Here is a 21,933-nt window from a genome sequence, read left to right as displayed (position 1 = left end):
AAGTGTTGATAGCTTTTGTTAATTTGGGGTGACTCTGGGTGTGCCTGGCTGGCTCAGGTAGAGCAGGAGACCCTAGATCTCAGAGTTTTAAGTTTAAGCCCCACGTTGGGTGTGGAGCCTACTTAGTTTGTGGTGACTCAAAGTATGTCATAAGGCTAGAAAGTTATAAGATCTTATTTTTAAAAAAGAAAATAGTGGTTTTTGAAATCATTTTCCATCCTTGAAGGTGAGGTACAGATGTACAGGTTAGCTTATCAGCATTAAGAACAACAACAACTTTAAAAAGTGTTCAAAAGGAATCAGTATCGAACGTAGAGATATATCTAAAATGGCTATTTTTGTCCTTGTCCTTTTAAATATTTTTATTAATGCTTTGGATAAATATGTAGTTGTGTTTGTAAAATTAAGTAATCTCCACATCCAATATGGGGCTCTAACACACAGCCCCAAGACCAACAGTCACAAGCTCCACCAACTGAGCCAACCTGGCGCCCCGCCCCCCTTTTTAACACTTTTTTTTAAGTTTATTTTGCAAGATAGTGTCCACACACAAGCAGGGGAGGAACAGAGAAAGAGAAAGAGATTCCCAAGCAGGCTCCACACAGTAGCACAAAGCCTGGCAGGGGGCTAGAACTCATATGAACCACAAGATGATGACGTGAGCAGAGACCAGGGGGACCAAATGTCGCCACTTAACTGAGCCAGGCACCCCTTCAAACTTTTTAAGAAAGGTTATTTTAGGGGCATCTGGGTGGCTTAGTTGATTAAGCTACAGATTCTTGATTTCGGTTTAGGTTACAATCTCCCAGTTCATAAGATTGAGCCTCTGTTGGGGCTCTGTGCTGAGAGCAGGGAGATTGCTTAGGATTCTCTCTCTCCTCCTCTCTTTCCTTTGCTGCTGTTAGCACAGAGCCTGCTTCGTTATGATCTCCCAGTTCATAAGATTGAGCCTCTGTTGGGGCTCTGTGCTGAGAGCAGGGAGTTTGCTTAGGATTCTCTCTCTCCTCTCTGTCCTTCCACTGCTCGAGCCCCTCATTGGGCTCGCTGCTATTAGCACAGAGCCTGCCTCCCCCCCACCCCCACCCCCTGTCCCTTTCCTTCTCATGCTCTCTCTCTCTCTCAAAATAAACACCAGAAAAAAAAATTTCCATAGCTCTATATGATGAAATTGATGCTGAAATTACATTAATTTGTTTCTTCTTGATAAAGATAAAACTTTTTAGTGAAAAATGAAAACATCAAAACTGACTTAGATATAAAGCAGGATTTAATTTGGAATATCGAATTTAGGTATCTTCTATAATATTTTGATGCTTTTATCTTCTGGTGAACATACTGATTAGGAAAAGGGGTCTTGTAGAAAGAAAATATATAAAAAGATAAAAGACTTTAGTGGTAAGTGTTTGATATTAAAACCAGAAAATAAGGTGCCTCCTTAGCACAGTAGGCAGCACGTCAGTCTAATAAAACCAGAAAATAGACTCTAAGGCAGGAGAACATAAAACTCATAGGGGATTTGATGACACTTGACATCTTTTTATGTCATGTGTTCCTTGGTAAATAGTGTTTTATACTCTGAGTTTTCTTACTGTAGGAAGTTTGGCCATGCACTTAAAACAGTGGAATGAAGTGACATTTTTGGCAGTGGTTCCTGAGGGATGTGTTTAGTCTGAAGTTTGATAATCAGGTTTAGGAATTTGGCATTTGTGTATTTCTCTGATAAAGATTGTTGCTACCTCAAATGTGAAATTACTCTGGTTTTTTGGATACAAAAATTTTCCTTAGGTAAATTGAAATATCTCAGAGTCAGCACTTATAACTATTCTATAGCCTTGGGCAGAATATTTAAATGCCTTATTAGAGTTTCTAGCAAATGTTTCTTTTAACCTTTATTGATTTGGCTATATTTATGATATGCTGTCTTCAGGTTTTATTTATTTATTTTTTCTTTTTAAAGATGTGCAGAAATTAAAAATCTGAGACCCTTCTCATCCTTACACCTCTAGTCATACTCTTTTGGAAAGGATTTTTTTCTTGTTAAAAATAAAATACCAGATTATACTTAAAGTTCAAGTTGTTGATTAGGTTTATTAGATAAGATGAAATGAAATAATACATCAGTTAGCCTAAATCTAAAATTGTCTTGGGGCACTTGGGTGGCTCTATTATTTCAGTGTCCAGCTCTTGATTTCAACTCAGGTCATGATCTCACAGTTCTTGAGTCAGGCCCCACATTGGGCTCTGTGCTGATGGTGTGGAGCCTGGCTAGGATTGTCTATCCCTTCTCTCTGCCCCTACCCTGGTAACACTCTCTCTCAAAATAAATACATAAACTTAAAAAATTTTTTAATCTAAAATTACGTTTCATTAGTAAAATTAAAACATTTAAAGCCACACTGAGTGATAATAAATCAGTAAAGCATAATGTAAGCCTTTTTTTCTATGTAAAGTATGCTTCACAAGTATACTTTAATGCATTTTTTGCAAAGTCACTTTAAAATAAATTTAGAAGTTTTGGGGTGCCTGGGTGGCTCAGTCGGTTGGGCATCTGACTCTTGATTTCAGCATGTCATGATTTTGTGGTCCGTAGGGTCAGGCCTGAGTTTGGCTCCACACTGGCAGCGCAGAGCCTACTTGGGATTCTCTTTCTATGTCTCTGTCTCTCTGCCCTTCCCCTCCTTGCACACTCTCTTATTGTCTCTCTCTCAAAATAAATAACTAAACACTTTAGAATAAAGAAATCTTTATAAAAATAAATTTAGAAGTTTTGTTAAATACAGCTTTATCTTAAAAGCAACCTGATGGTCTCCCATCAGGGCCCTAGAAAAATTTGTATCCTGTGACCTAATGAGTCTATTGTGAAGAAGTAATTAGAGATGCAGACATACAATGTTCATCAGAGGGTTATTTATAATGAGTAGTATAGTAAATTATCAGAAATAGCCTAATGTCCTAAGAGAATGGATATAGTTAAATTAGTGATTACTTAGGTTTTTTTTTTTTAAGGTATTAACAGTTTTAATACTTTAACCATGTGGCATATTAAGTGGAATGGGGAGGTGGAAGGAAGCAGGATACAAACGTAATATGGAGCATTCAGTGCTCCATACAATCAGTAATACGGTGATTCAGTTGAGTGGCTCAGATCATGATCTTGAGGTTCCTGAATTCAAGCCCTGTGTCGGGCTCTGTGCTGACAGCTTGGAGACTAGAGCCTGTTTTGGATTCTGTGTCTCCCTCTCTCTCTTTCCTCTGCTTGCATTCTATGCATGTCTGTCTGTCTCTCTCAAAAATAAACATTTAAAATCTCTTTTAAAAAAAAGTAAATGTGTGTGTGAATTTTGATTTAAAAAATGCACATAGAACTAAGAATTTAAGGGGTACCTGGGCTCATTCAGTTGAGTGTCTGATTCTTGATTTTTGATTCGGGTCATGATCTAACAGTTTGTGTGAGTCTGAGCCCCACATTGGATTCTGGGCTCAGTGCTGGTAGTGTGGAGCCTGCTTGGGATCCTCTCTCTTTATCGCCCCCCCCCATCCCTTCCCTACTCTCCCTCTCTATCTCTCTAAAAATAAATAAACTTAAAAAAAAAAAAAAGTAAGAATGGAAGGGAATGCACCAGTATGTTAAGCGGTTGTTGAAATAGATAAGTTGTATTTGTACTTTGTACTAAGGCTGTCTCTAATAATGATTGTATAGTAATTGTTTATTTCATAAATATGTATTGGACCTCAAGTTTTAGAGTAGGCTCTAGATTATAAAAGTGAAGAAAACAGAGAAGTCCTTCTAGTGGAGCTTGTATTCAAGTTGTGAGAGACAAAACAAGCAAATATTTGGTTGAACCATATTAAATTGCTGTTATTTAGCTACTTTTGATGTAGAAAACTGACACTTTTCTATGGTTCAGCCTCATATGTAAGTCAGATGGTGATAAGTGCTATGGAAAAAGCTGAAAGTAGAGTAATGGGGATAGAGATTGTGGTTGTGTGGAGGCAGGGAATATCTCATATAGGTGGTTAGGGAAGCCCTATGTGATACCTGAGCAGAAGACTGAAAGAACTGAGGGAAATCACCAGTAATTTATTCTACACAGATGGAATAGTAAATTGAATTGCATGTTATTCTGTGTTTATGAGAATGCTTTAATATGTTTTGCAGTATCATGTATTTTAAACAATGATCTAACTAACTTAGGCCAACTATATTAGCACATTCAATTTTCCTAGGCAGAAGAATAGAACTAAGATACGATTTATCTTCCATGTATTTTTTTTTACAAATGTGTATTTTCTGGGTAATAATAGTTCCCAACTTTTCCCCTATAAAAAAATCTCATTTTCCCTCATAATCTATATTATCAAAGATTTTGTTTGATAAATTGTGTTAATACTTTTTTTTTTTTTAACATTTACTTATTTATTTTGAGGTGTGGAAGGGGCAGAGAGAGAGAGAGAGAATTCCAAGCAGGCCCTGCACTGTCAGTGCGGAGCCTGATGTGGGGCTCAAACTCACCAACCATGAGATTATGACCTGAGTTGAAATCAAGAGTCAGATGCTTAACCGACCGAACCACCCAGGCACCCCAGATTGTGTTAATACTTCCNTACTTATTTATTTTGAGGTGTGGAAGGGGCAGAGAGAGAGAGAGAGAATTCCAAGCAGGCCCTGCACTGTCAGTGCGGAGCCTGATGTGGGGCTCAAACTCACCAACCATGAGATTATGACCTGAGTTGAAATCAAGAGTCAGATGCTTAACCGACCGAACCACCCAGGCACCCCAGATTGTGTTAATACCCCAGATTGTGTTAATACTTCTTATCACCATTGAGATAACTAACATTCCTATGTAACTTTCTAATCTAGAAACATAGGTAGAACTAATGATGATTTAAATATGGCTGATTCTCATTATTTGTTGATTCTGTATTTATAAACTCACCTACTTGCTAAAATATTTATTTATTTCTCTATTTATTTTTCCTAAAATGTATTTGTAACCCCAAAATGAATACTACTGGAGCATTTATGGTCACTCACAGAACTGTTCAGTGATGAAGAGTCATCCAAGGCACATCTTCCCACCGAAGTTGAACAGGATTGTGCTCTGTTTTCTTTCACTTCTCATACTGTAAACTGTTTTTTTCCACAGCCTATTTAGTGCCACATCTTTCACATTTGTGTTTGTGTGTTGTTGTTGTTGTTTGGATGTGAATGTACTATTTAACATGGCCCCCAGGCCTGGCTGACTCAGAGCATATGACTCTTGATCTTGGAATTTAAGTTTGAGCCCCATGTTGGATGTAGAGTTTACCTAAAAAAAAATAAAAAAAGTAAAATGACCCCGAGTGTAGTACTTGAAGTGCTGTCTAATGTTCCCAAGTGCAATAAGGTTGTGATGTGTTAGATAAGCTTTATTCACATATGAGGTACACTACTGTTGACAGAGTTTAATGTTAATGAATTCATAATACATATTAAATAAGATGCATATTTAGCTAAGTAGGCTTCACACCCAGCAAGGAACCCAGTGTGGGGCTTGAACTCATGACTCTTGAGATCAAGACCTGAACTGGGATCAAGAGTTGGATGCTTAACCAACTGAGCCACCTAGGCACCCAGGCTGTCAGCCCAGAGCCCGACATGGTGCTTGAACTCACAAACTACAAGATTATGACCTGAGCCAAAGTCAGATGCTTAACTGACTGAGCCACCCAGGCACCCCCCACATAAGCTGTCTTTAAACAGAAACACATGTAAAACATGATTATATATTGATTGGCTGATGAAAATGTGACCAGAAGCTTGCAGGAACTTAACCTATAGGAGAAATCACTAATTCAGTATTTGTGGCAACTTTATAGAACATAACTACTATGAATAACAAGAATTATACTGAAACTGTCTTGGGAACTCCTTGATCTCCTCTTAAAGGTGGTGGAGCATCCACTTGAAGATAGATGAATATGCCGGTGAAAATTTTTTGTCCTCTCTGAGAGAGAATGACAGTAAAAATGTGAGGACTTGGAGGAATTCCTATAGTCTGATAAGATTCAAGTTGTTTACAACTTGATATTCAGCCCTTGCCATTGATACCAGAAGATATTTCTAGAAGGACTCTGTCCTGAGAGGAATGGTAAAGTGTTCTAATTCATTGTGAATTTTTATCTTGGTTTGTCTCATCTTTTTTTTTATTTTTTTATTTATTTTTTATTTTTTTTAAGGTTTTTTTTAATTTATTTCGAGAGAGAGAGAGAGCGTGAGCAGGGGAGGGTCAGAGAGAGAGGGAGTCACAGACTGAAACAGGCTCCAGGCTCTGAGCTGGCAGTCAGCACAGAGCCCGACGCGGGGCTCGAACCCACGAACCGTGAGATCATGACCTAAGCGAAAGTCGGACGCTTAACCCACTAAGCCACCCAGGCGCCCCTGTCTCATCTTAATTATTTTATTTTCTCTTCAGACTTTTTGTAGCCTTGCTTTTCTTGATTGTTTTGTTGACTAAGACCATTGAGAATTCTTAGGACAGATGGAGCAAGGCTTTTAGAAAGTGTTACATAATCATTGATTATGTGTGGCTGGGTTTTAAAGAAACTGACATTGAACTTAACATCCTTAAAGATAAAAATCACTAAATAAAATGAATGGGAATTTAACTTTTTTCCTAAATTTAACTAATTGACAAATTTATAACCGCTCTAAACACAGCATTGCAAAAATTGGATTTAACATTCTTATAAATGGAAAACTAGTTTTTAATATTTTAAAGCAAGCCCTTAAGAATCATAATTATAAACATTTTTTTCAAGTTTACTTAAAAATACTTTTAACGTTTTTATTCATTTTTGAGATACAGAAACAGTGAGCAGAGGAGGGTCAGAGAGAGAAGGAGATACAGAATCTGAAGCAGGCTCCAGGCTCTGAGCTATCAGCACAGAGCCTGATGAGGGGCTCGAACTCATGAACCATGAGGTCATGACCTGAGCTGAAGTGGGATGCTTAACTGACTGAGACACCCAGGCTCCTCCTAGGCATTTTCAATATGCTATATACATGAAAGGAAGCTATGAAAGGAAGCTTTAATGAGGAAAACTGCAAGTTGATAAAAAGGAACATTTATAAAAATGGAAGATAATCGATCTTTTTAAAAAGTTTTTTTAAGGTTTATTTTTTAGAGACATAGAGGTGAGTAGGGGGAGGGACAGAGAGAGAGGAAGACACAGAATCTAAAGCGGGCTGCACGCTCTGAGCTGTCAGCACAGAGCCCGATGCGGGACTTGAACCCATGAGTAGTGAGATATGACCTCAGGACGCTCAACGGACTGAGCCTCCCAGGTGCCCCAAAGATAATAGATCTTTACAACAGACATTTCATATTGGCCTTGTTGAATGATTAATACATACTGAGACTGCAAATGCCCATTAAAGATGAATAGTGCTGTAGAGCTGAGATTATGTCTTAATGATGGTAAATGCATAGTACATAGTATGTGCTCAATTAATGTTATCTTGAATCAGTCTAGAATCTATGGTCTAAGAATTATTTCTAAGCTCTTCAGTTCTAAGAACCAGGCTAATTTGGATCTCAGAATGATACGTAGAAATAATCTCTAAATTATCTGATTTCTTCTAAATCATCAGTCAACTAAGAGAATTAAAAAAAATTTTTCTTTAATGTTTTATTTCTGAGAGACAGAAAGAGACAGACAGACAGACACAGCATGAGCTGTCAGAGAGGGTCAGGGGAGGGTCAGAGAGAGAGGGAGACACAGAATCTGAAGCAGGTTCCGGGCTCTGAGCTGGCTATCAGCACAGAGCCCGACGTGGGGCTCGAACCCACGAACTGTGAGATCATGACCCGAGCTGAAGTCGGATGCTCCACCACTGAGCCACCCAGGTGCCCCTAAGGGAATTTTTTTTGACTTGTGAAATTAGCAAATTCAGGTTATTTATCTGGCTTCAGGCAAAACTAAATCAGAGTATTTGAATACTGTCCTTTCAGGGCTCTGTTTCCTTCTCTTGCTTGCCACTGAGAATTTCAGCCTTAATTTTTGCTACTCTAGAGAGAATCCTATATGTTTGGCCATCTGCTCATTAGTCCTAGACCAGATCTCATGGAGAAACTATGATTGATGCTGCTTTTGTCACATACTCTGTGTGTGTATGTGTGTGTGTATATGTATGTATATGTATACACAGGTATACATGTAGGTGGGCTCAGCTGTGCTTAAATTAACTGTATCACCACACATTTATCACATTTACTTTATTTTTTCTCCCACTCAATGGAAACATACAGTATGCATTCCTTTGTGTCCTTTTGGCAAAACGGTATGCTTATGAGCTTTATGTTGTATGAATTTTCAATTTGTTTATTTCATTGCTGTGTATGTACAAATTATATATCTATTGATGGATATTTGGGTGGTCACAGATAATGCTGCTCTGCACATCCTTGTGCATGTCTTCAGATGTACATATGCATGCATCTTTTTCCCATGTATGTGCATTTCTTTTTTTTAGGTTTATTTATTTTGAGAGATGGAGGGGCATAGAGAGGGAGGGAGAATCCCAAGCAGGCTCCTCACTATCAGAGCAGAGCCTGATATGGGGCACTATCCCACAAACTGAGATTATGCATGATTTTAGCTGAAACCAGCAATCAGATGCTTAACTCACTGAGCCACACAAGCGCCCCACATGTATGTATTTCTGTTGGGTATTTACCTAGGATAGAAATGATTGTGTCGGACAGTGTGTATTTATTAAGATGTTGCCAAATGGGTTTTCCAATGTGGTTGTATCAATTTACAGTAGCATATCAGAATTCTGGTTGCTCCACATTCTTGTCAATGGTTGGTTTTGTCTTTTTTAAAAATCTTAATCACTGTGATTTTGATTTCTGTTTCCTTGATAACTAATAGAGTGTTATTTCATGTTGATTGGTTAATTGAATCTATTTTATATGTGTGAAATGCCTAGTCAAGTCTTTACCCCATTTAAAAAATATTAGGTTGTCTAATTCTTATTGGTGTATAGGAATTTTAAAAATATATTTTGGTCAGGAATCCTTTCTTTGATCAGTGTGCACTGCAGACATTTTTTTTTTCCTGTGGGTTGCCTTTACATTCTCTTAATGGTGTCTTTTGTTGAACAGAGGTTCTGAATTAAAATATCCAATTGATTTTTTTTCAAATACTGCTTTTTAAGAAAATCTTTGCCTACTCCAAGATCATCAAACATGTTTTCTTACTTTTTTTTTTTTTTGCTAAAAAGTAAAATTTTGGTGGGTGCCTGGGTGGCTCAGTTTATTAAGTGTCTGGCTCTTAATTTCGGCTCAGGTCATAATCTCATGGTTGGTTTATGGGATCCAGCCCCGTGTCAGGTTCTGCACTGATAGCATGGACCCTGCTTGGGATTCTCTCTCTCTCTCTCTTTCTCTCTCTCTCTCTCTAATAAATAAACATTTAAAAAAATGAAATTTTTTACTCTACACATTTAGGTCCATTTGTGAATTGATTTTTATGTGTGGCATGAGGTAGTCAAAACATTCTGTTCTATATGGATATCCAGTGGACCCAGTATAATCTTTGAAATAACTTCTTTCCCCCACTGTACTGCAGTTTCACCTTTGTCATAAATCAGATGGCCATATTTGCTCATACCTCTATTAGTTAAAGATAAAGTTGGGGGGCACCTGGGTTGTGATCTTCAGATTCTGAGATCAAGCCCTGCATAGAGCTCTGTTCCGAGTGTGGAGCATGCTTGGGATTCTCTGTCTCCCTCTCTCTCTCTCTGCCCTTCCCCTGTTCACACTCTCCTCTCTCTCTCTCTCAAAATAAATAAACTTTATTATTAAAATAAAGGTAGACTTGTTTCTTTTAAACATCTAAACATATTGTGATGACTAAAACTCCAAAGTAAAGGTAATTCCAGAAGAAAAAATTTGATCTTAAAAAACCCTGGGGCACCTGGGTGGCTCAGTCAGTTGTGTCCGACTTCAGCTCAGGTCATGATCTCACAGTTCGTGGGTTTGAGCCCTGCACTGGGCTTTGTGCTGACAGCCAGCTCAGAGCCTGGAGCCTGTTTCAGATTCTGTATCTCCCTCTCTCTCTGACACTCCCCTGCTCGCACCGTCTCTCTCAGAATAAATAAAACATTTTAAAAAATTAAAAAAATTTCGCTCCTGTTGTGTATTATACATTTAATAATAACTTTAATTGCTTGCTTTTTTAAAGTTTTATATTCTAGGAGATAAATACAATAATAGGTACTTTCAGTATCAAGCCTTAGGGCACTACCTTGTGTTTAGGCTTCACACCTCTCCATAGATGTGATATCTATTCATATATAGATATCCTTTCCCTCTTTAAAAAAAATTTTTTTTAATGTTTATTTATTTTTGAGAGAGAGGGAAAGGGGCAGAGAGAGAGGGAAGCACAGAATCCGAAGCAAGCTCCAGGGTCTGAGCTGTTTGCACAGAGCTCAATGCTGGGCTCCAACTCATGAACAGTGAGATCATGACCTGAGCTGAAGTTGGAGGCCTAATTGACTGAGCCACCCAGGCACCCCCTTTCCCTCTTTATCAACACAGAGAGAATGGCTTTTGTAGGGGAGACTGATTGACTTACAGAGAAGTATAAAACTCTTCTCTAGATGTGTGTTAAATAATTTTATTCATTAAGCAAGAAACATACTACAGAAAACAATTACAGATCTACATAATAATAGATCTGTCAAGATATCTTCTGCTTTTGATTAGCACTGGGTTGTTCTCACATATTTTGTAGAAGTGTTATAAAGTTGTTATGGCTATTCTTTTTTTAAAAATCTTTATCTTCTGGAAAATATACTGTTGATTGCCATTTGGAGGAAGTATGAGCTTAAGATCATGTATCATCTGTTTTCTAGACACAACCTGTCTTACTTTCTCCTAGAAGTTCTTCATTCAGTTTTATCACAGTGCAGAAAGCTACAGAGTCTCATGGATTGAACCCTGGTTTAGGTTTGAGTTCTGACTCCATTAATTGTGTGATCATAGGTATTCCTTGAGTTTGTTGCCTATATAGGAAATAAAGATGATGCCTACCCTGTCTACTTTTGAGATTACTGTGAAGGTGTAATGAGAAAGTGCTTTGTTATTGTAAAACACAGTATAAGTAGAGTGGTTAAGATTCTGTTCTGCCACTTGATTAGCTGCGTAATGTTGAGTGAAGTATTTAACTTTTTTAAGCCTCAGTTTTCTCATCTGTAAATGGTAATAAAAATAGTACCTCCACAGTGTTTTGAGGGTTTTAAATGTGGTAATGCAAATAAAGTATAGTGACTGGCATAGTGGACGTAATAAATGTTAACAATCATAGTTCTATATATCTACTGATTGTGCACTCTATGTTGGGGGTACTTTATATAAATTCTTTTACTTAATTCTTAGGACAATTCTGTGTGATTGGAAAGCTTTTTTCCCATTTCATAGATGAGGATTGAATAATCATAGGCTAATCACTCAAGGTCACATAACTAGGAAGTTGTTTATAATTCTGTGGGAATCTAAACCTTGTTTCTTTTTCCCTCAGTATACCAAGTCGCCTTTCATCTATATGCTGTAGGTGCATCAGCACAATATAGACAAATCACCTTTGATTCATGTTTATAGAATTTTTCTAAGAGTGGGTTTTGTGGATATCCACTGTTTAAAGAAATCTTTCCCAGTCTTCCTAGGCTTCTTTAATTTGCTCAATAGGCCAGAACTTCTGCTACAAAAATAAACATGCTTTGTTGATATATAATTAAGAACAGTTAATGGTTTGTTTACAAACCACTAGACTCCTTGAGTCTGGCTGTGTTAGCTATTACAGAGGACTTTAGATTTCACCTCTTGAAAGGGAAAAATACCCTGAATTTATTATTTGTAAAAAGCTTACTTTAAGGTGAAGTGCGAACCTGGAATGATTTTATAGCCAAGAGAAAAAAGGTCATAAGATCCAGAAATGAACAAGTACCTAGCCTTAAGTATTTTTGGGTGAAGTTTCTTGATGCTGAGTCTGGAGAAGTAAGAAATAGTCATTATATTCAAAGGAAATCTGGAGTATTATATTGGGATTTTCTTTTCTTTTCTCCCCCTTCCACCCCTTTTTTAAATTGAAGACCATTTTTTGAACTTGGAAAACTGAGACCTTTAAATTGTTCTTAGACAGGGTACCTCCTATATAATTTCCCTTCACAGTTCATTATCAAATGGGTACCATTGAAATGAACTCTTTCACTTGTTGGGGTATATATATATTCTAAAAATTTTTTTAGTGAAAGGATTTTTTTTTTAGTTTCATTTATTTTCTTAATGTTTATTTTTGAGACAGAAGAGCACAAATGGGGGAGGGGTAGAGAGAGGGAGCCAGAGGATTAGAATAGGGCTCTGTGCTGACAGCAGAGAGCCCAATGTGGGGCTCGAACTCATGAGATCATGACCTGAGTCGAAGTTAGATGCTTAACCAGTTGAGCCACCCAGGTGCCCCATCTCTCTTTTCCTTTCTTTCCTTTTTCATAACTGTATGGTTAAGTGTCCCACTCTTGGTTTTGCTTCAGGTCATGATCACATGGTTCGTGGCATTGAGCCCAGTGTCAGACTCTGTGCTGTCACTGGGGAGCCTGACTGGAATTCATTCATATTTTCTCTCTTTCTCTCTCTCTCTCTCTCCTCCCCCTCCCTCTCTCCTCCTCCACCTCTCTCCCCCCCCTTCTGTGCCCCTAACCTGCTCCTGCTCTCTCTCTCAAAATAAATAAGTAAACTTAAAAAAAAGAAAAAAAAAAAAGCAGCTAAGATTTTAACCTGTATTCCTGGAAAAGTGTTTTTGTTTTTTGGGTTTATTTTGAAATAATTTTATTGAGTAATTTACTGCACAGTAATTTAAAATTTGCAGTTTGATATGTTTATACACACACACACACACACACACACACACACACACGTGTGCGCGCTGCAGCCATCACCACAGTCGAGGTCATGAACATAGCTATCTCCCCTCAAAGTTTTTTCATGCCTTTTTATAATCTCCTCCTCGTGCCCTCCCCCCGCCCCCTTCCCTTACGCGGGCAACACACTGATCCATCCTCTTTTTGTCGCTGTAGATTTGAATGTGGATTGTTGTCAAATACCTTTTCTATATTTGCATAGAAGATCTTAACGGTTTTCTTTTTTAGTCTGTTAATAGAGTGAACTACATTGAACCGACCATATATCCATGTAATTTGGGGCTAAATATCATTTGATTGTGACATATTATCCTTCCGTACAGGCATACTTCAGCAATACTGCGGGTTTGGTTCCAGAACACTGCAAGAAAGCAAATATCTCAGTAAAGCAAGTCAAATGAATTTTTTGTTTTCCAGTGTATATAAAAGTTATATTTATACTATGCTGTAGTATATTAAGTTGTAACAGCGTTATGTCTACAAAAACAATGTATATATCTTAATTTAAAAATGCTTTGGTGTTAAAAAATGTTACACATCACCTGAGCTTTCAGCAAGTTATATATTACACATCATCCTAACAAATAGAATATACATGTTCTTTATTCCTTTTCCCTTTTATTCTGCCTTATTTTGGATTTTTAAAAAAATATTTCATTTATTGGCTTATTAACTATCACATGTGTTTCATTTTGTTTTTTTCTTTCTTTTTTGTGTTTTAAGTTTATTCATTTTGAGAGAGAGACAGAGAGTGCAGGCAGGGAAGGGGCAGGGAGAGGGAGAATCCCAAGTAGGCTCCTTGCTGCGCCATAGTGCCTGACCCAGGGCTCTATCCCATGAACTGTGAGAACTGTAAGCCAAAATCAAGAGTTGGACACTCAACTGATTGAGCCCCCCAGGCATCCACCTTCTTTTTCTTTCTTTTTTCTTTTTCTTTTTTTTAATGTTTTGTTTATTTTTGAGAGAGAGAGAGACAGTGTGAGCAGGGGAGGGTCAGAGAAAGAGGGAGACACAGAATCCGAAGACAGGCTCCAGGCTCTAAGCTGTCAGCACAGAGCCCAACGTGGGGCTCGAACCCACGAACCGTGAGATCATGACCTGAGCCGAAGCCGGACGTTCAACCGACTGAGCCACCCAGGCACCCCTTCTTTTCTTTTTTTCAAATGGTTGCTTTAAGTTTCATAGTATACATCTTTATCACATATATCTTGACATGTGGTATTATACCACTTCACATGTAGTATTCTAGGCTCTTGGCTCTTATGCTACTACAGTTTACCTCCATTTATATTATAAGTTTCATAATATATTAGTATCATTTTTGATTAGTCCTTTTTTTAAAAGATTTTAAAACTAAGGGGAAAAATCTTTATATTTATTCTCATTTACCATTTCTTGTGCTTTTCATTCATTTGGAGAGATCCAGACTGCCTTCTGTAACTTCCTTTAACATTTCTTATAGTGCATGTCTGTTGGTCATGGATTCTTTTAACATTTTAACATTTACAGTTTGAAATCTTTATTTCCTCTTTGTTTTTGAAAGATATTTTCTCTGACAGTTGAATTCTTAGTTGATAGTTTTTTCCCAATACTTTAAAATTTCACCTCTTTAGCCTCTTTGATCTTTAGGTTTATAATTTCCATGAAATTTGTAAAGTTTTGACCCATTGTTTTTTCAGACACTTTTTCCTAATTCTTTTAGGTGTTCCACTTACCCATATGCTGAGATGCTTGATGTCCCACAGCTTATTTATGCTTTTTATCCAGTCTTGTTTTGTATAGTATCTATCTGTCCTCATGTTCATTGACATTTTCTTTGGAGTGTGTCTAATCTGCTGTTAGTCCCAACCAGCATTTTTTATTACTAAAACAATCGAATTTTTATTTTTTTATTAAAAAGTTTATTATTTTGAGAGAGCATGTACATGCATGTCAGCCAGACAGGAGGAGAAAGAGGAAGGGAGAGAATCCCAAACTGGCTCTATGTTGTCAGCATGGAGCCTGACATGGAGCTTGATATGATAAGCCATGAGACCATGACCTGAGCAGAAAACCAGAGTCACCTGCTCAACTGGCCACTTGACGGACTCAGCCTCCCAGGCACCCCTCCGTCTACCTTTTTGGAATGTATGAACTACATTTATGATAACAGATTTAATGCTCTTTTCTTGTAAATCTATCATGTATAGATCATTTTCTCTTGATTGATTTTTGTCATTATGAGTAGTATTTTCCTCCTTTGCATGTCTTCTAATTTTTTTAAATGTTTATTTTGAGAGAGAGAGGGTATGTATGAGTGAGCAGGAGAGAGGGGAGAGAGAATTCCAAGCAGGCTCCACATTGACAGTGCATAGCTTGAACTCATGAACTGTGAGATCATGACCTGAGCGGAGCTTAGGATGCTTAACTGACTGAGCTACCCAGGCTCTCCCCTCCCCATTTTTTAAGATTTTATTTTTAAGTAATTGTATACCCCAGACAGGGCTTGAACCCACAACCCCAAGATCAAGGTCCAGAAATGCCTTAGGTGTTTGGAAACCAATAATCTTCATACCAAAGCACTTCATAGATGTAATCTTTTCTGAACTTCACAGTAAGCCTGAGAAATAACTCTAGTCCTGTTTTATAGATGAGGAAATGAAGCAAAGAAGAGTGAAGTGGCTTACTCATGGTCCAACATTTGTTAGTTGTATTTGATGATGGGGAATCCTATTTCTGTCTCCTGTCAAACCTTATGCTTCTGTTACCTCTCGTTGACTAAAATAGGCCTATCTCTAAAGTCTGTTAAAGATCTCCAAAAACATTGAAGTTCCAAACAACTTAGGGAGCCAGAAAGTATGTGCTCTTCTTTGTTCACACCGAATATTCAATTTCGTTCTCTATAGCAGCTGACTGTGATAAGCTTAATTGTCTAGCAAAGGTGTTTCTGTCCTGGACCATTATCTTAATGTTTTTTAAAACTGCCTTTGAATGTCCTTGTGTGTTATAAAATCATTTAAAGACCCGAAGTAGTGCACAATTTAATATTTTCACTTATAACAACTGAAGAATTGGGTACTAATAGAAGTCCATAGTGTAACTTTTGTTTTGAATTTTTTCCAAGGTTTTATAAAACTAAAAAATATTTTCAGTGTTTTATAATTTAGGTTGCATTTAGCTCAGACTTCACAGTTTTATAATAAATTGTGTAGCTTATAACTTTGTTTTATCAGAACTGGTAATATTTTCTAGTGAGTTTTCTGTAGTCTTTTGAAGTGATTTCATATGTGCCAGGAATCTTAGATCTTGTAATCTATTTAACACAGTAGTACCAGTGTTAGACTGCAAATACTAGGAAAAGTAATTCTTTTCAGTCAAGATTGGTTTTGGATTTGCTTTTGGAATTCTTGAATAGTCAATTGATTTTATTAGTATGTGAAAACAAGCAAAGCTCTGTAGCCAGGAATAAATAAGAAGGCCTTAGGAGTAGGATTCAAATGGTTTGTTTTCCATTTTGACTGCTTTTAAAAAGCAAAATAGCTAAATTTTTCGAACTTCTGGAAGTTACTCTAGTTAAAGAATTAAAAAATCATTGTAGCATGTCACAAATCAAACTAGTTTATCTGCTCCATTTGAAATGTTATACTGAATGAGGGAATGCAATATAGGGAATGTAAGAATTTTGACTGATTTGCTTATTATAAAATAATTTATAGCAACTTTTAAATATCAAATTTTATCCATATAACAGGTATAAGGCTATCTGCATTTTCTTTGTAGATTGGAAAAAATTTATTTTGTTTATTTTTGAGAGCGAGAGAGACAGAGCATGAGCGGGGTAGGGGCAGAGAGAGAGAGGGGGAGACAGAGTCCGAAGCAGGCTCCAGGATCTGAACTCTCAGCACAGAGCCTGACTAAGGGCTGGAACTCACAGACCGCGAGATCATGACCTGAGCCAAAGTCAGATGCTTATTAACAGGCTGAGCCACCCAGGCACCCCTCTGTGTAGATTTTTGCTTTTTATTGTATAAGAATTTGGAATGGCACACAATAGTAAAACATTTAAGAATGCTATTCAAGGATTCTTTCTATGATATATATGAGTTTTTTGTAGTTCATGTTTTTTCTTCTAATAAACTGGTTGAAATGACTTACAGTTTTATATAATCCTTATTGTCATTACTATAAGCACATTGGTGTGTTTCTCAGAGTTGTAATCTATAACCAAGTCTTACGTTTTTAAGATGCTTACTTTTAGGGAATATTTGCATAGCTTCATCTTGAATTATTTCTTCATTTATTTTTGTCACATTTATTTTCTATTTACTTCCAAAATAATGTTCACAAACTATTCATAGAGGGATAATCTAAACAAGACAAAATCATTGCTTTAGAGGATATGGAATGTTTTGAAGTCACATTTAAGAGAAAGTCATGATCTTTTTTACTGCACTCTAAGTTTTTTTTTAATGTTCATCTATTTTGGAGACAGAGAGAGAACAAGCACGAGTTGGGAAGGGGCAGAGAGAGAGAGGGAGACAGAGAAACCGAAGCAGGCTCCAGGCTCCCAGCTGTCAGCACAGAGCCCCACGTGGGGCTCACACCCACAGACTGTGAGAGCATGACATGAACTGTTAGACACCCAACTGACTGAGCCACCCAGGCGCCCCTTTTTTATTGCATTCTTAACCTAATATTTTTACTTAAAAAAATTATTTTTAATGTTTGTTTATTTTTGAGAGAGAACAGACCATGAGTGGGGGAGGGGCAGAGTGAGAGGGAGACAGAATCTGAAGCAGGTTCCAGGCTTTAAGCTGTCAGCACAGCTCGATATGGGACTTACCCCATGAACCGTGAGATCATGACCTGAGCCAAAGTCGAACGTTTAACTGACTGAGCCACCCAGGTGCTCCAATTCCCTAATATTATTATAAAACACATATGAAAAATGCTTTTATATTAATCCCTGAGCAAATTATAGGCTTCTGGGAAATGAGGTATGTCTTCATTAGTAAAAAGAAATCTGAAGAGCTCTCAAATTTGTAAGAAATTTAATTTAGAATTAAATTTTGAAATGTTTTATGTGGGTATTCTGAGAAATATTTGTTAAGATTGTTGGTAAATCATCTTAGTCTATTGAAGATAACACATATTTTGAAGACTAATATGAGGAATTATTTGTGAAATTGATTAGAAAATGCAGTGTGTTGTCTAAGTGTTTAGAAATATCATTTCTGTCCACAAATCTGTAAACAGTAACACATCCATAGTGACTATGTTGTGGTTTCCCTTCACAGATATCACGTTGTGCTAGTACATCCATATAAATAATTAATACCTGAAGTCTCAGTGTAACATGGACATTAACAGTGATGACAGATAAATACAGACCCTTGGGAATCAAATACTAGAAGAAAAACACTTTTAAAAAGGTAAGAAAAACACATAATCTTAATTAAGGCCAAGTGGGCTTTAGTTAGTAGCTAAAGTTTCTTTTTCAATTTATCATGCTTTTTAAGAAACACATCTGGGTAATCCTGTCTATTGTAATACTGGTAGAACTCAGATGTAAGTATCAGTTCTTCTGTGAAATGACAGTTGCAGATATCCTTGCCTAGTAAATATCGTAACAAAAGAGGTTCCTGTAGTGAACACCCAGTTCACAATGGGCAGTAAGGTGGCTGACTGGAACTTGAATAGAGTGCTAGAATAGGAGTGTCCTTGTATATCAAACACATCTTAAATTGTGTGGGTCCTCTGCCTCTGATGATTGCCACCCCCACCGCATACTATAGAATGTAATGATTTGCCATGTTTGTGAAAGGCTTTCAGGGTTGGATATAAAGGAGTTGGCAGTTGGAGTCTTTGTTGTAAGAGGAGTGAATTTCCTAGTCAAGGGTTACTTTCTGTAAGATCATGTTTTCGCTGTGCACCCTTCTGTTAATTAGCATATTTCTTGATGCATTATTAAATGATTTTGTTTAGACAGTTTTCCTACCTTGTGTTTTTCAAGAATTTACAGGGCATATTTGGGAGAGGTTGCATCTATAGATATTAGGTATAGTACTGATCTAGCTGACTAAAACTAATCTGTTTATTTTTAGTAGGCAGTAACTCTAGTTTACAAAGTTTGTTAACTGTATCAGTTTTAAATTGTAATCCTTCGCTAAAAATAGTGTCACTCTTAGAATATCTACTTTCATGTTTATAATAAAGTGACAGTCTGTATCATAAGCCTTGCTAGTCTTTTTCCTGGTGTTCCTCCTTTTTTGTACATTGGCACTCATAATAATATTTAGCAACATTCTCTGAAAATGATATCATAATACATTATCAAAAGTAAAATTCTTAATTAACCAGCCTGTCCAAGAAATGGAATGTAATTAGGTTAATTAAAATATCTGGCCAGCTGGGAACTAAAAGCAGAAAATCCTTATTGTTTTGGTCCCAGTCGAAAATCCGTATGCCAAAAATAATAGTTTCTCTTTGTAATAGAATCTTACTACACTTAAGTAATTATCTTATGTTGATATTTGAAGACTTAGTTGATTCTTTGGTGTGCATAACTTAAATTATTTTTGTTTTTCAGTCCCTAGTTTTGTATATTTGAAGGCCAAAGTTTGGGAAGGTCTCTAGAATAAGAGTAATAGATTATAAACTTTTATTTATATCTTCTTAAAGGCAATCTTTGGGTCACCTCAAAAAAAATATTGCTGTAGACTCTAGGAAAGAATGGGGTTACATTTTGATGCAAACTAATAATAAGATGTTATAAAGATTTGGTATATTTCAAGCTCTTTTTGATTTGTTTTTGTTGGTTTTTAAAAATCCTTTTCCAGGTTCCTAGTATTTTTGAGGCTATACAGTTACCAAAAAGTATCAAAGATGTTATTTTGAATAGATATTCTGTTACCTACTATTTCCTCTTATTATAGGTGGGGTAAATTTATTAGCATAAGTTAATTTGTTTCTTTAATTTTTTTTATTATTTTATTTTAAAGAAAGGAATTTAGGAGGTTCTAGTATTCTCCATGGCTGAAGCTGAGAGTCTGAAACCCTGATGCTTAAGCTCTATTCTAGATCATAGCTCCAACTCCTTCAGGATATAAGGAAAAGATAATATTTCCACAATGATAGATCTTTGGTTGTACAGGTAAGTTATTTAGTTTTGCAGTAGTGAAGACGACTGTAGTTTGATTTTGATTTTTTTTTTTTTGTGGGAATGGCTATTTGTTATATTTCTATACGTCTGCATGGCAAATTGTGTAGTCTGGCTGGCAGTTCATTGGAGTTTGGAGCTATAGGGAATGGGTTAGGAATGAAATATTTTCCCACTCTTCTAAATAGGGGTATAAATGAAGTGACTAAGTATGTTGGAATCTCTAGAGCATTATACCTATCTTTGACATTCTAGGTATTTTTGATTCGAGGGGCATTATGAAATTTCTTGACTTCTGTTTCTCACGAATTTTCTTTCTTAGTATGTATTCATTCAGCTTCCTATCTACGTATCTATCTGTGTATCTGTCATCTATCTGTCTCTCTTAATGGGCAAGAAGGAAAAGATCACTTTATACCAGGCAGTGCATAATAGAATCCATAGTTTCAAAAAGGCAAATATTAAGAACTTTAAGAAATTCATAGGTGGGTCCCCAGGTTTCATTCTTTTACTTTTAACCTTATAGTGATAATTGCTCAGCTGAAGAAATTTGTCTTAGAAGAATTGTATGACAAGGATAGTCTGAACCACTACTAAACAGTTCCATGTTTATATTTTAGGCAGAAGAAAAATCATATGGTAACACTGATCAATTACTCTTGTTCTTTTTGCCTTTCACTTTGGTTTGATTATGGTATCATGATTAGCTTCCTAAAAATTGTTCAATTAATAAAATTTAATATTGTGATAATAAATATCAGCTAGAACGTTGGTGTTAATGGAGGATTGCCAGTCCCTCAATTCCCAAAATGTACCATGCTACTTTGGTAATTATAGTGAGCAGAAGATGATGTGCATTATTTTTAAAATATCTTCTTGAGATTTCTTTCTCATAAGTGGGTGATAGCTAGAGTAGTATTTCATTAGGTGGACTATTTTAATTTAATGCTTATTATTCCTTTTAGTTCATATTGATGCAGTTCTGCCGATGTGATCCACAGGGCTGGACATTTATGATCTGAAACACTGCTGATGCTGTTTCAGAATCCTGCAGTTAGATTTGAGGTAAAAGTAGATTCACATTTTGGGGAAGATAGTTCAACAGCAAATAAGTGTGTGAGATGCTAGAATTATAGGTAGCATTTGGGGTTTAATATGAGTAGACAGGCTGAAATTTGGTTGACTGTCCTTGATGTGCTCTCTTACAGGATAAAAGCTTTGAGGGTGGGGGAGAGAGGAAAGGAGTCTATTTAATTCTAGTGCTTGATCATATTATCTTCCCTCTGTTTTAGAAAGTGCCATATTCATTAGTTGGTAGATAAAATACAGGAACTACATTCTAGTTGCTAGATTGAGTTTTGCCATATGAATATGTTAACTAACAGTTTCCCTTAATTCTGAAACAAGAGTGATTGAATTGGGTGCTGGCTAAAACTTTCACCATGTGCCTCGTATTTAGTTAACTAGCAAGGTTAATTTCTGAGATATGTAGCTTATAACAAGTCCCTTTCTGTTCCCTTAGTAATTTAATATTTGGCAGGAATATAATTTTGTGCTCCAAACTTGTTTGCTGAATTTCTTCAGTAACTCTGTATTATATAGCTAAAATGAGGAAAACAACTACTTTAGTCTATAATACTTTGCCAAGCATGAGAAAACAATATTAAGACTTGGTTGAGATGGTCAGGATATTTTTAGTCCCTTTTTGGTAATTGAAATTTGCACTCAGTTTATTAGAAAACTGCAGAAAGTATGTGCCTTTATATAAGCCTATCCAAAATAGAAAAGATCAAGAAAAAAGTTAGAAGAAAAATTATCAGAGGGAAGA

The 21,933-nt window shown here is 36.6% G+C and overlaps 1 protein-coding gene across 1 annotated transcript in view; it reads left to right on the top strand.

Moving 5' to 3' along the window:
• Positions 1 to 21,933, top strand: part of ZZZ3 (zinc finger ZZ-type containing 3) — a 91,173-nt gene that overhangs the window by 13,131 nt on the left and 56,109 nt on the right. Inside the window, exons 2-3 of the mRNA XM_077771138.1 lie at positions 18,244 to 18,378; positions 19,948 to 20,099. The gene's annotated coding sequence lies outside the window, so the exon portion shown is untranslated. The remainder of the gene's footprint in view (positions 1 to 18,243; positions 18,379 to 19,947; positions 20,100 to 21,933) is intronic.

Source organism: Crocuta crocuta, unplaced genomic scaffold (genome assembly GCF_008692635.1).
Source record: "Crocuta crocuta isolate KB4526 unplaced genomic scaffold, BGI_CrCroc_1.0 scaffold125, whole genome shotgun sequence".
NCBI classification, from domain to species: Eukaryota; Metazoa; Chordata; class Mammalia; order Carnivora; family Hyaenidae; genus Crocuta; species Crocuta crocuta.
Note: the sequence above shows the minus strand (reverse complement) of the source record. Positions and strands in the feature narration are given on the sequence as shown.